Here is an 11,556-nt window from a genome sequence, read left to right as displayed (position 1 = left end):
GGGTTTTTGCAGGACCTGGCAAGGGGTGGGCCAACCTGGCCGTGACGGTTCCTCCCTCTCACCCTCCCCCCTCCCAGCTCCTAAAAACCTCTCCTGTTTTCCAAAGCCAAGTAAGACAGGGACCAGACGTTCCCTATTTTGTCAACCAGTTCTTCACACAGTTCAAGTCACCTCACTGCATGTCCCCAAATGTTCTTCCACGGCCCCCACGGCCAAGAGCCAAAAAACACAACACAAACAAAAGGACAAATAACCAAAGTTCCAACACCAGGCAAACCCGAGGTTTCAGGGGTTGGTGGGTTTTTTCTTTTCCGGGAGTAGAAGCAAACGCACTACTATAGACTTCCTATAGATAAGAGACTTTAAGGAAGACTTTAAGGAATTCCAGCATAAAACTTTAAGAGGACTGGAGTGGGTCCACATTATGTTGCATCTGTCAGGGAACAAAAAACTGGCCATTGGTAACACATCCACAAAGATCCATCTTTAAAGAAATGGTGTTTGGGAGAGGGACAGGGGCTTCCAGCACCACCGGGCCAAACCTCGGCTTCCCACCTCCCCATCGGCAATTCTAGAAGTCAGGCCCGGTTCTCCCCACCCCCAAGCTCCAGGTTGCCGCCCTGGAAAGCGCAACAGGGCAGGCCTCGGTAAGTGGCAGGGCTTGGCCCATGGGTAAGCTGGGTCCCGTCTGTCCACTCAACCCAGGTCGCCGGGGCGGGGCCCACGTCTGCCCAGAGGGTACGGACCCGCAAGCAATGACCGACTCACACTTCCGAGAGCGTAGCTATTTCTCCCGCGAAGTGCGGGGATTTCCCGAATCCCCGCACGCAGCCGGTGGCAAGCGCACCTCGCCACTCCTTCTCCAGCGTGGACCTGAGAGGCAGCCCGGCCGGAGCGCAGGCGAGCCCGGGAGGAAGCTGGCCTGGGGCGAGGACCGTGGAGAAGACGCTGGTCCCGGGGGCCGAGGACTGGGACTTTGTAGGCCAGTTGATCCGACACCCTCATCTCGCCCGCAAAGACCCAGCCCTCAGCTCCCATCCGTCTCGGAGTTCGGGGTGCGGCGCGTCCCCGACGGGCTTCCCGGGGCTGGGTCCGGCCGCCGGCTCTGTGCACCGCGCTCCGCTCAGCCGAAGCTCTGGGTGTCCCTCAGGCGGCATCCCCCGGGAAAGTCCACCGCCCCGCCCGACCTCGGGTCGCGGGCTCCAAACCCAGCCCTCGAAGGGTTACACGACGCTTGGCGCGCTCGGCGGCCTCCGGGCCACCCCCGGGCCGCCTCGGTGCAAGCCGAGGGACAGCGCTGGGGGAGAGGGAGGTGCGGAGACCAAAGCCTCCCCACCACAGCCCCATTCCCGAGTGGGGCGCAAGAGTTACTCGCCGAGAAACTTCGCCACGCTCCCACGCCGCGCCCGCAAGGCCCAGCTCCGCTCCGCCTCTGTTACCTGCGCTCAGCTCGGCGGGCGAGGGGCGAGGGGCGCGGGGCGGGGGCCGGTGCCAACCTCTCGCCACAGGCCGCGCCCTCCCGCACGGCCGAGCCAGCGCCGCCGCCTGGACACTGGGGCCGTAGCCGCCAGCCGGGGCCCGCGCCCCGACGTTCCGGGAGCCCTTCGCGCTCCTGGCCGGGGGCCGTGGCCTCGCTCGACCTGCCCAGGACCTGGGGGCCGCCGCGGCCCCCTCCGCTAGGAGAGCGAGCCAGGCGAAGCCGGGAGAGGAGCGGGATGACGAGACCCCTCGAAAGTGGGGGGGGGTCCGCTTGCTCGCCGCGGCCTGACCTGGCTCCACGTGCTGGTGACACATCAGGAAGGCTGCGCGCCCCGCGGCTCCCGGCAAGCGGACGCGGCCAGCGCCCGCCCGCACCGCCTCCCGGAGCCGAGCGGACGGCGCCCCGCCCCGGCCCGCCCTCCGCCCGCCCCTAGGCGGCACCGCCCCCGGCCGCGACGCCAGCTCCAGCCTGCGGCACTGGCGGGAGAGACCCTGACGGCGGTGGGGGGCGGCCCGGGCTTCCGGGTCCCGGGTGGCCCGCCCTGCCCCGGGGATGGGGTCCCGACGCCGGCGGCCCGACTCGACAGTCTCGAGTGCCTTCCTCCCAGTCACGCAGTCCTTCCCGCCTCCGAGCCCAGTAATTTTCCCTTTTCCTCCTTTGACCCGTCCGAGCAGCTGCCAGCGCTTCCTCCCGCCGAGACCGGCGCGGAGAGCCCCCTGCCGGCCGCTCCACTCCTGGGCCGCGCCCCGCGCGCGGTGGAGCGCGCCTGCCGCCGGCCTCAACTTCCCCATCTGGAACCTGGAGCCCGGGCACTTCTGGCAGGGCTTATGGTGGCAAAGATTATATATTAAAGCGTCAAACATAGTACCCGGCAGCATGCTTTGTTGAGATGTTAAAATTTCGTGCTTTCAAGTCCCAGTTCCAGCGGCCTGCAGACAACCTCTCTTCCTGGCTGTGCTGTTTGAAAAGCTGAGTTCCTTTAGGGGGACTGTGGAAAAGGAGTGGGACAGAAAAGCTTCGAGGCTGAGGGAGAGCTGTCGCAAGATTAGCGAGGGGTGGGAGTTCAGTGGAATCCCCTTGGTGGAGACCTGCTGCCCCACTCTCTCTCCGGAGATGCCAGGATGTGGGAGAGTAACTGCGTGTCTCCTCTGGGACCTGGACCAGGCCTCTACCAAGATCCCCAGCCTCAAGATGGCCAGGATTCCAGGGACCGTGAGTGATGGGGGAGCCCAAATAACCACTGAGGTTGAGTTTCCCAACCTCTTCAGGTCGAGATTTGGAACCATTTAAAGAAAATAACGTGACATATCTGTATCCCGACATAGATATTAGCTATGTTCCTGCCTTCTCTTTCCTGGCCTCACCAACCCTGCCTTCAAACCTCACTGTGAGACTGGGCACGGCGGCGCACACCTGTAATCCCAGCACTTTAGGAGGCAAGGCAGGAGGATTGCTCGAGCCCAGGAGTCTGAGACCAGCCTGGGAACATAGTGAGACTCTGTCTCTACACAAAGTTAAAAAAAAAAAAAAAAAAGTAGCTGGGCGTGGTGGCACACACCTGAGGTGGGAAGATCACTGAAGCCCAGGAGTTCGAGACTACAGTGAGTTATGATAGCACCACTGCACTCCAGCCTGCATGACAGAGCGAGACCCTGTCTCTAAACCTCACTTTGGTAAGGGTTGAGGGGTATATCTGCTCCCCCTGTCCCCACATCGGGATCCCTGGGTGGGACATGTCCAGGAGCTGGTGCTCCCGGGAGTGCGCAGCTGGGGGAGGGATGGCGGCGGAGCGCCAGCAGAGACGCCCTGTGCTGGGGCATGGAGAGCGCTGGCCCCAGGCCTCTGTAATCGCCAGTTTGTGGGAGCCCGGGATTAGAAGGGAAGAAAGAAGATGCCCTGACATTGCTGGAGATGCAGCCAGTGCTGGAGGGGGTCTGGAGTTAGTGCTCTGCTTTCTCTTCCCCTTTTATTGCTCGCTCCAAATCTGACAAACCCTTAGGATCTCTAAGACTCAGGAGCCGGGGGGGAGCCGGTGTCCTGGGGGGATGAAAGGGCAGGGTTGTAATGGGTTTACCCCGGTGCTGATCCCAGAGAAGCTCGAAGAAGATTAAGATTTGCTCCCTGGGCCTGAAATCTCCCTGCTACCCCCTGACCACATCAAAGGACACGGCCATGGGGGGTGCCTAATCCCATCAATGGAATCAAAGCTGGACAAGAAAGGAAATTCTTCCATCTTGGGGCAGCAGCAGGATGCAGCTGGCTACAGAAAGGCAGATACCAGGGCCTGACCTTTTCCACTGGTGGGAACATCCCAAGAAAGATCCAGTCCACAGGCAGATAGGGCCTGCTGTTTTCTTCTTGAGGTGGCCACTGCGGGAAGGTCAACCACAAGAACTTGGGACACCCAGCAGCAGGACTGGGCCTGCCTCCGGGGGCAGAGAAGGACCCCGGGAGCAGAGGACAGGGGGCTCACCCAACATTCCAACATCACACAGCTTTTCTGGCTCCCAGCTTGACTTCTGGAAAGGGCTTTTGCATGTGACACTCCTTGCCACCAGCGTTTCCCAAAAGGTGGTGCTCATATGAGAGATGGTTTTAGATGGGAAAAATGTAATATGTAGTATTAAATGTAAATTTTCTGAATATTGCTATTACAATGAGGCTAAAATGGTTAAAGTGAGCCAACTCAAAGACAATAATTTAGTAAATAATGTTATAGGTAGTATTCTGATATGGCAGCAATAGTGGCAGTGGTATGCAAATTACTAAAGTTAGAAAAATAGACCGGGCGCAATGGCTCAGGCTTGTAAGCCACAAGCACTTTGGGAGGCCGAGACAGGCAGATTGCTTGAGCTCCAGAGTTGAAGACCAGTCTAGGCAACCTGACGAAACCCTGTCTCTAAAAAAAAAAAAAAAAATTAGCTAAGGGTGGTGCCGTGCACCTGTAGTCTCAGCTTCTTGGGAGGCTGAGGTGGGAGGATCGCTTGAGCTCAGGAGGTTGAGGCTACAGTGAGCTGTGATCATGCCACTGCACCCTAGCTTCAGCAACAGAGTGAGACCCCGTCTCAAAAAAAAAAAAAGAAAAGGAAAAGAAAAGAAACACACTCCTTTCAATCATCTTTAGAGAAATGTTGCCTTAGAACAGTAGCTTTCAAACTCAGTCATGCCCATGATAGGAAATATCTGTGTGTGTGTGTATATATATATGTGTATGTATCTAGGTACATATGTAAGACAAATGTTTTATGAAACAATTCTTACGCACTCAAATATATATTATGCGTTACCATTTCATTTTTAAAATGCTGTTTACAACCTGTTAAATTGATTTCACTCAACAGGGTTACCTCCTGCTATTTGAGAACTACTGCCTTCAAGAACATATACCATGATGATGATATTAACATCTCTCAGTTATTTTTATTCATTCATTTATTTGAGACAGTCTCACTGTGTTGCCCAGACTGGAGTGCAGTGGCGCAATCTCGGCTCACTGTAACCTCTGCCTCCCAGTTTCAAGCAATTCTCCTGCCTCAGGCTCCCTAGTAGCTGGGATTACAGGCACCCACCACCATGCCCGGCTAATTTTTGTATTTTTGGTAGATATAGGGTTTCACCATGTTAGTGAAACCTGACCTCAGGTGATCCACCCACCTTGGTCTCCCTAAGTGCTAGGATTACAGGTGTGAGCCACCGCACCCAGCCCAGAAAGAGATCTGAGAGAAGACATAGGCATCCTGGCACCAGAGGGAGAAAGGGGCTGGTGATAATCTGAAGTACTTTGTAGATGACTATGGAATTTGTGAGGTTGATTTTCTCAGCATATTCTGCTTAGATGGCAATGCACCTGGGTTTTGTTTCTCTCGGCCCAAATGGTCTGGACCAAGGGAGAGCCCCAGAACCCAGGGGAAAGGCAAGCAGGAAGGGAAATCTTTACTGCAGAAAAACCACTCTGGCATTACCAGGCTTGTCACTGCTTATGGCCTGTTTCCATTCCTCACCTTCTCTGCAACCTTCAAAGAGTTATTTCCTGCCTCTGAAGTTCGGTTTCCTCGTCGACAAAATTGGGACGTGATTTTTATCTCTGTGATTTCTCCCAGCTTGATTGTTCCATTACTGGAGGAAGAGAAGTTGAGTTTTCTTTTTCTGACCTTCATTCATTCAGCCAACAAATGAAGAGCCTCTTTATCTACCAAGGGAGGGGAAGATAGGACGCTTGCCCTCAAGCAGCAGCAGAGGGGTAAATTCCCCAGAAAGGAATCCATTCTCTCCAGGTGTTGTCATATTTCAGCAATGCGATGGCTGTGCTTTCAGCTGAATTCAGTTTTCCTGGATGATGGGGTCTGGGGAGGAGGCAGGTGATCTGAGGCTCCTGGGAAGTAAGGTCACACAATGATCCCTACTGGCCCCAGGTCCCAGCCCTCTTACTCAGGGTTCTCTGAAATGCTTTCAGTAGCCAAAGCACATGTCTGGAAAATATTAGAGCCCTTGATCCAGAAGTTAAGTCTTCGGCCTATGAGCTTTATCTTTGCCCTCACCTTCTGTGACTGAACTGATTCTTGTCTTTAAGTTCCCACTGTGTGTGTGATGGCCACTGTGCCATGTCACCCCTTCAAGAAAGGATTTGTCCCAGCTGCTTGGAGTGCTATCAACAGACTGCCTTCTGCCATCAGAGCAGCCTAGTCTAAGGTTTCTGGACAGCCCACATCCAGTGAGTGGTGGGGAAAGGGGGCTCTCCCTCATTTCACACCTGCTTCCCATCCTTCCCCAGGTGGAATAAGCATTCTGCACATTAAACTCTATCTAGGGGTCTGCCTTCTGGGGAATCCAACCTTTAACAGTGTATATCTCTGTCCCTCTCTTGCTCCTAAAACCTTAATATTGTAATCAAGTATAATGATTTTGGTCATCATCTGCTGTTCCTATTGATCAGGTATGACTGTTTGACAAGTGAGGTGCCAGTTTGGCCTACAGGCTGGCGAAGAGATAGACCATCTCCTGGGTGCATGTCAAGTTAATAATGAAGATGACTTTTCCAAGAAGATTTGAGCTCGTGCATTTGAGCATAATCTCTATGATAAAGGCAGAGCTTTCTGGGTGACCCAGAACAAATCACTTTCCTTCTTTTTGCCTGTTTCTGCAGTGTGAAATGAGAGGGTTGGCTGGTTTCATTCCTATCAGTGTATGATTCCAAATTGGTAACTTCTGTCCCCAAGTATGGGGTTAGACCCTTAGGGTTTGCTAATAAAACCATCTACAGGGAGTGAGAATTTGTTTCTTAATTCAAAAATCAATTTTACCTGCAGGTTAGAGGGGCCACAGGGGAAAGAAAAGAACCCCTGCCTGCTGAGATGCAACCTAGATCATGATATTTGAGTGTCAAAGATGACTGAATGAGGGCAGAGATACCCAAGACCTGGTTGTGCTCTGTTGAGTTCCTATTCATCCTGCAGAGCCCAGCCACAATGTCACCTCCTCAGGGAAGTCTTCCCTAGCCCTTCAGGCCGGGACCTTCCTTGTGCCAGGGCTCTGTCTCTGTTCCAGCTGCTGGAAACACAGACATGAGTGAGACACCATGCAAGTCCTAAGGGGCTTCCCAGTATGGTGCCAGACACACAGAGGGGTCCCAGACAAGAAAATGCGTGACTCCTTACCTGGGGGAATCAGAGCCTTCTCATAATACCAGAGTCTTGCCACAGGCATCCAACCTGACTCCGATCCAGCATCTGCCTCTAGCTGCCTATTTGCAGGAAGTACTTAGGACTGAGGAGCTTACTGGGTTGCACCAAGAGTTTGCAGTAAGCAAAATCTAGACTGTGGGAAACCCTCCAGGTCCAGTGGCCCAGGATCCTCAGCGGACACACTGCAAGGAAATAAAAGGGAAGGAAAGGATACCGCCTGGTTGAAAAAAAGCTTCTATCCATTTTTTTAAATGAGCAGTTAAACTATAGCGTATAAAGATGCTGCAATGCTCAATTAGGTGATAAACTAAAATGCAAGGAAGTGATTAGAGGGTTAAGGATACTTACGGCCCTGGGGGCGGGGGGATTGTGATGATTGGGAAGGGCACATAAAAAGGGTTTCTGGGGTATCTAGCAAAATTATCTGACTTGGATGGTGTTCCCCTTATAATTCATTAAGGCATTCACTTGATTTGTGTGGCTTTCAAATTTCTGTTGTATTGTATAGTAAATGATTTAAAAACATATTTCTTGGGCCAGGCGCGGTGGCTTACGCCTATAATCCCGGCACTTTGGGAGGCCAAGACGGGCAGATCACGAGGTCAGGAGTTCGAAACCAGCCTGGCCAACATGGTGAAACCCCATCTCTACTAAACATACAAAAATTGGCCGGGCGCGGTGGCTCAAGCCTGTAATCCCAGCACTTTGGGAGGCCGAGACGGGCGGATCACGAGGTCAGGAGATCGAGACTAACACGGTGAAACCCCGTCTCTACTAAAAAATACAAAAAACTAGCCGGGCGAGGTGGCGGGCGCCTGTAGTCCCAGCTACACGGGAGGCTGAGGCCGGAGAATGGCGTGAACCCAGGAGGCGGAGCTTGCAGTGAGCTGAGATCCGGCCACTGCACTCCAGCTGGGGCGACAGACCGAGACTCTGTCTCAAAAAAAAAAAAAAAAAAAACAAAACAAAAATTAGCCAGGCGTGGTGGTGCATGCCTATAATCAATCCCAGCTACTCGGGAGGCTGAGGCAGAAGAATTGCTTGAACCTGGGAGGCAGAGGTTGCAGTGAGCCAAGATCACGCCACTGCACTCCAGCCTGGGTGACAAGAGTGAAACTCCATCTCAAAACAAAACAAAACACAAAAAAAGCCTATTTCTCCAGGCTGGTAATGAGCTAAAACTCATAGAATGAGGCATAATATATAGAATTGCCAAATTCTGGTCTATGTTTTTAAAAATATCCTGGAGGTTTTAGCTGCCCACAAATGACTATGTCTGCCTACGTGGCTCTCAAAATGCAGTACCAGAGGCCCTGTGTTTTGCCCTGGACACTAAGGAGGAGCAAAAGGGAGGACTCTACCAGGGGTAACCAGCATGGGCGGAGCCTTTGCAGCTCCAGTGCTTCCCATCAGGGAGGACTGCTTATAACTCTCTGGATGGAGGAGCCCTGGTCACGTAGATCTCATCAGGAGGTCGCAATGGTCAAGCCCCATTGCAGAAGGGGCTACTATGATGGGTGGGGTGGCCTGTGATCCCCTTGCTTCTGCAAAGTCCAGGCTCTGAGGTAGAAACCTAAAATTTCAGGACACAAGGCATTTAGGACATAGCTCTTTCAACTGTAGAATTTACAACTCAGGAAGCTGAAGTCTAGGGAGTATCAGCGATTTAATGGAGGTCATGCAATAAACTCAACATATGTGTCCATTTCTGCCCCTGCCTTCACTTCTGTCCTCATTCTTTAAGCCAGTGACCTACCCCTGGCTCCATGGGGTGCATGTATATAACTGCTGGCCTTCAAGATAATTACAAGATTTCTGTTCCCCAAGCTCACCCTGGTGCTTGTATCTGACTTGTCTTCACTTCAGTTCCTCTCACCAACCTTGACCTGGATTCCATACTTGACCCCTGCCTCTGGTCTTTCACCTTTGGAAGCCCATGTTTCCCCAGTATCTTTACACTGACCTCTTCTGTACCTTGTACTTTTTTTTCTTTTTTGTTTTTTTGAGACAGTTTCTCATTGTTTCTCAGGCTGGAGTGCAGTTGCACCATCTCAGCTTACTGCAAGCTTGACCCTCCATGCTCAAGCGATTCTCCCACCTCAGCCTCCTGAGCAGCTGCGACTACAGGCATGTACCACCATGCCCAGCTAAATTTTTTGTATTTTAAATAGAGACAGGGTTTCGCCATGTTGGCCAGGCTGGTCTCAAATTCCTGACCTCAAGTGATCCGCCTGCCTCAGCCTCCCAAAGTGCTGGGATTACAGGCATGAACCACCGCAGCTGGCACTTTTTGTATTTTTTTTGTAGAGATGGGGTTTTGCTGTGTTGCCCAAGCTGGTCTCAAACACCTGACCTCAAGTGATCCATCCGCCTTGGCCTCCCAAAGTGCTGGGATTACAGGCGTGAGCCACTGCGCCCAGCCCCTTGCACTTCTCTTATATTGACTTTGGCTTGGCTCATCCCCCTGCCCTCCGCTGGGGTGGAATTCTCTGCTCCAGCTCCTTCAGATAACCCAATGTTCAGTCTTGAAGCTCCTTCTCATCAGGAATTTGAAGGGACAGGATTCAAGGCAATATCCAGTAGAGCAGGACTTTCCACCTTCCTATTCCTATCCCTGAATATCTGGACTCTGTCTAGCTAAGGCGCTTGTCAGGAAAGGCCTCAACTTGTATTTAATAACACTTTCATGATGACACTGACACCCTAGCTCGGCATTACCTTCAAAAGTCAAGAGTGTCTCTTCCATTTATGGGGATCTTAGAGAAAAGGTCAATATTTCTCCGCTGCCTGGGCTCTATACCTTCTCTTCTGATAACCTGAGACTCTGCTGACATTCCGTCCACCTAAAGCTCCTCATGGTCATCTGTGTAACAGGCCTCAGGGAAAGTAATGTGGTTTTTGAGGGCTACATTAACAGATGTATGGGGTATAGAGTGAAGGAGGTGAAGTTTCATTCATAAGACTCCATCTGTAGTAGTATGTTTGGTACCCAGTGTTACAATTGAAGAGGAGGACAGACAGAGGAGTGTATCAAAAAGAAGGTCCAGGAATGGGAGGAGGTGCTCAATGTCATGTTATTAATATGTTAAATCGGACTGTTTATTCTAGAGATGATGTGGGGAGTGCCATAACTGGCTGGGGGCAGATTCAAAGGGTCAGTTCACCAGGAATGGGAGAGAAGCGCCCACCAGTTGAGCAATATGGTTTGCTTTGTAGATAGGAAGGCAGGCAGTGCGCATGGCCTGCATAACTCACCTTCCAAGGAACAATCCAGAAACGACTGTTCCGGAAACTCAAGCACCCTCTCTGAAAAGTTGCCCCGCCATAACACACGCAAATCGGGCGTGACCCGAGTCCCCGCAGGCCACCTGGACCTCAGTGTCCCCATCGGCGAATCAGTGAAGACGACTCCGGCTCTGCGGAATGCAGCTGGCAGAAAGGAGACGCGGGGACCGGTGGCGAGGCGAGTTGCGGCGTGGCGGGGTTCGAGCTCATCTGTAAGGGGACCCTGGAGTCTCCAGGCGCAGGTGCACAGGCCCCGGTCGACCGCGGAGCCCCGGGGTAGGAGAGGAACAGGAGAGCGCCTGAACAGAATCCGAAAATGGAAAAAATGCCACGTAGAAGGGACGGCGTAAGTGGAGAAAACTGATTTCCCACAGCCAAACCCCAACCTCGGGTTTCAGGCACGGACGGGGTTCGAACCCGCGATCTTCGGTTTACGAGACCGACGCCTTACCACTTGGCCACCGCGCCTGACAGCCCAGGAAGCGGTGGAAGCTCTCAGTGGAGGGGAGGTGGTACCGGCTGGGAGCGGCGGCCTCGGCCCCGCCCCCGGCCCCGCCCCTCCCCGTCCCGTCCCCGCAAGCCCCACCCGCAAGCCCGAGCCCGACTCTGCGAGCACCGCTCCCCCGCAGTCAGTACCAAGTCTCGCGCCCGCCGCCTGCGGGACCCGAACCGGCGTCTTGAGAGAGCCCGGCCCTCCTCCTTCCTCTCTCGCCCGGCGCCCGCCGTGAGCGCCGCCCCGAGGCCCAGCCCGCGTCTAGAGCAGGCGGCGGCCAGGCAGTGGGGTCGAAAGCGACGGCGCAGAGCCGTGCCTGAGTGGGAGAGAAGCCTTGGTGGAGGCGGAAGCGGAAGCGGAGACGGCGGCCGCGGAGCGGGCCGGGCCGGGCAGTGTGTGACCCTGGCCGGGTCATTTCTGTCGGACCGGACAGGGTCCGTGGGCGGCCGGGGCCGTGTCGGTGGGGACCAGGGCCCAAGAAGAAGGGCGGCGCGGCCCGGGGCGGGGACTGGGACGAGGCCAGCGCTCCGAGGAAGACGCGGGGAGCCCGGGGCATGGGATCAGGCTTGGGGCGCCGGGAAGTGATCCTCCTTCGCTGGCCCTGCACGAAGCACGAC

At 54.2% G+C, this 11,556-nt stretch overlaps 1 non-coding gene across 1 annotated transcript; it reads right to left on the bottom strand.

The window, feature by feature from the left end:
* Window positions 1-10,842: 10,842 nt before the first annotated feature.
* Window positions 10,843-10,914, bottom strand: TRNAT-CGU. The gene has a single exon. It is a non-coding gene; the product is annotated as a tRNA-Thr (tRNA).
* Between the last annotated feature and the right edge of the window lie 642 nt (window positions 10,915-11,556).

The sequence above is a fragment of the Piliocolobus tephrosceles genome, chromosome 16 (assembly GCF_002776525.5).
Source record: "Piliocolobus tephrosceles isolate RC106 chromosome 16, ASM277652v3, whole genome shotgun sequence".
Lineage (NCBI taxonomy): Eukaryota > Metazoa > Chordata > Mammalia > Primates > Cercopithecidae > Piliocolobus > Piliocolobus tephrosceles.
The sequence above is the reverse complement of the archived record's forward strand: the minus strand, read 5'-3'. Positions and strand labels throughout refer to the sequence as shown.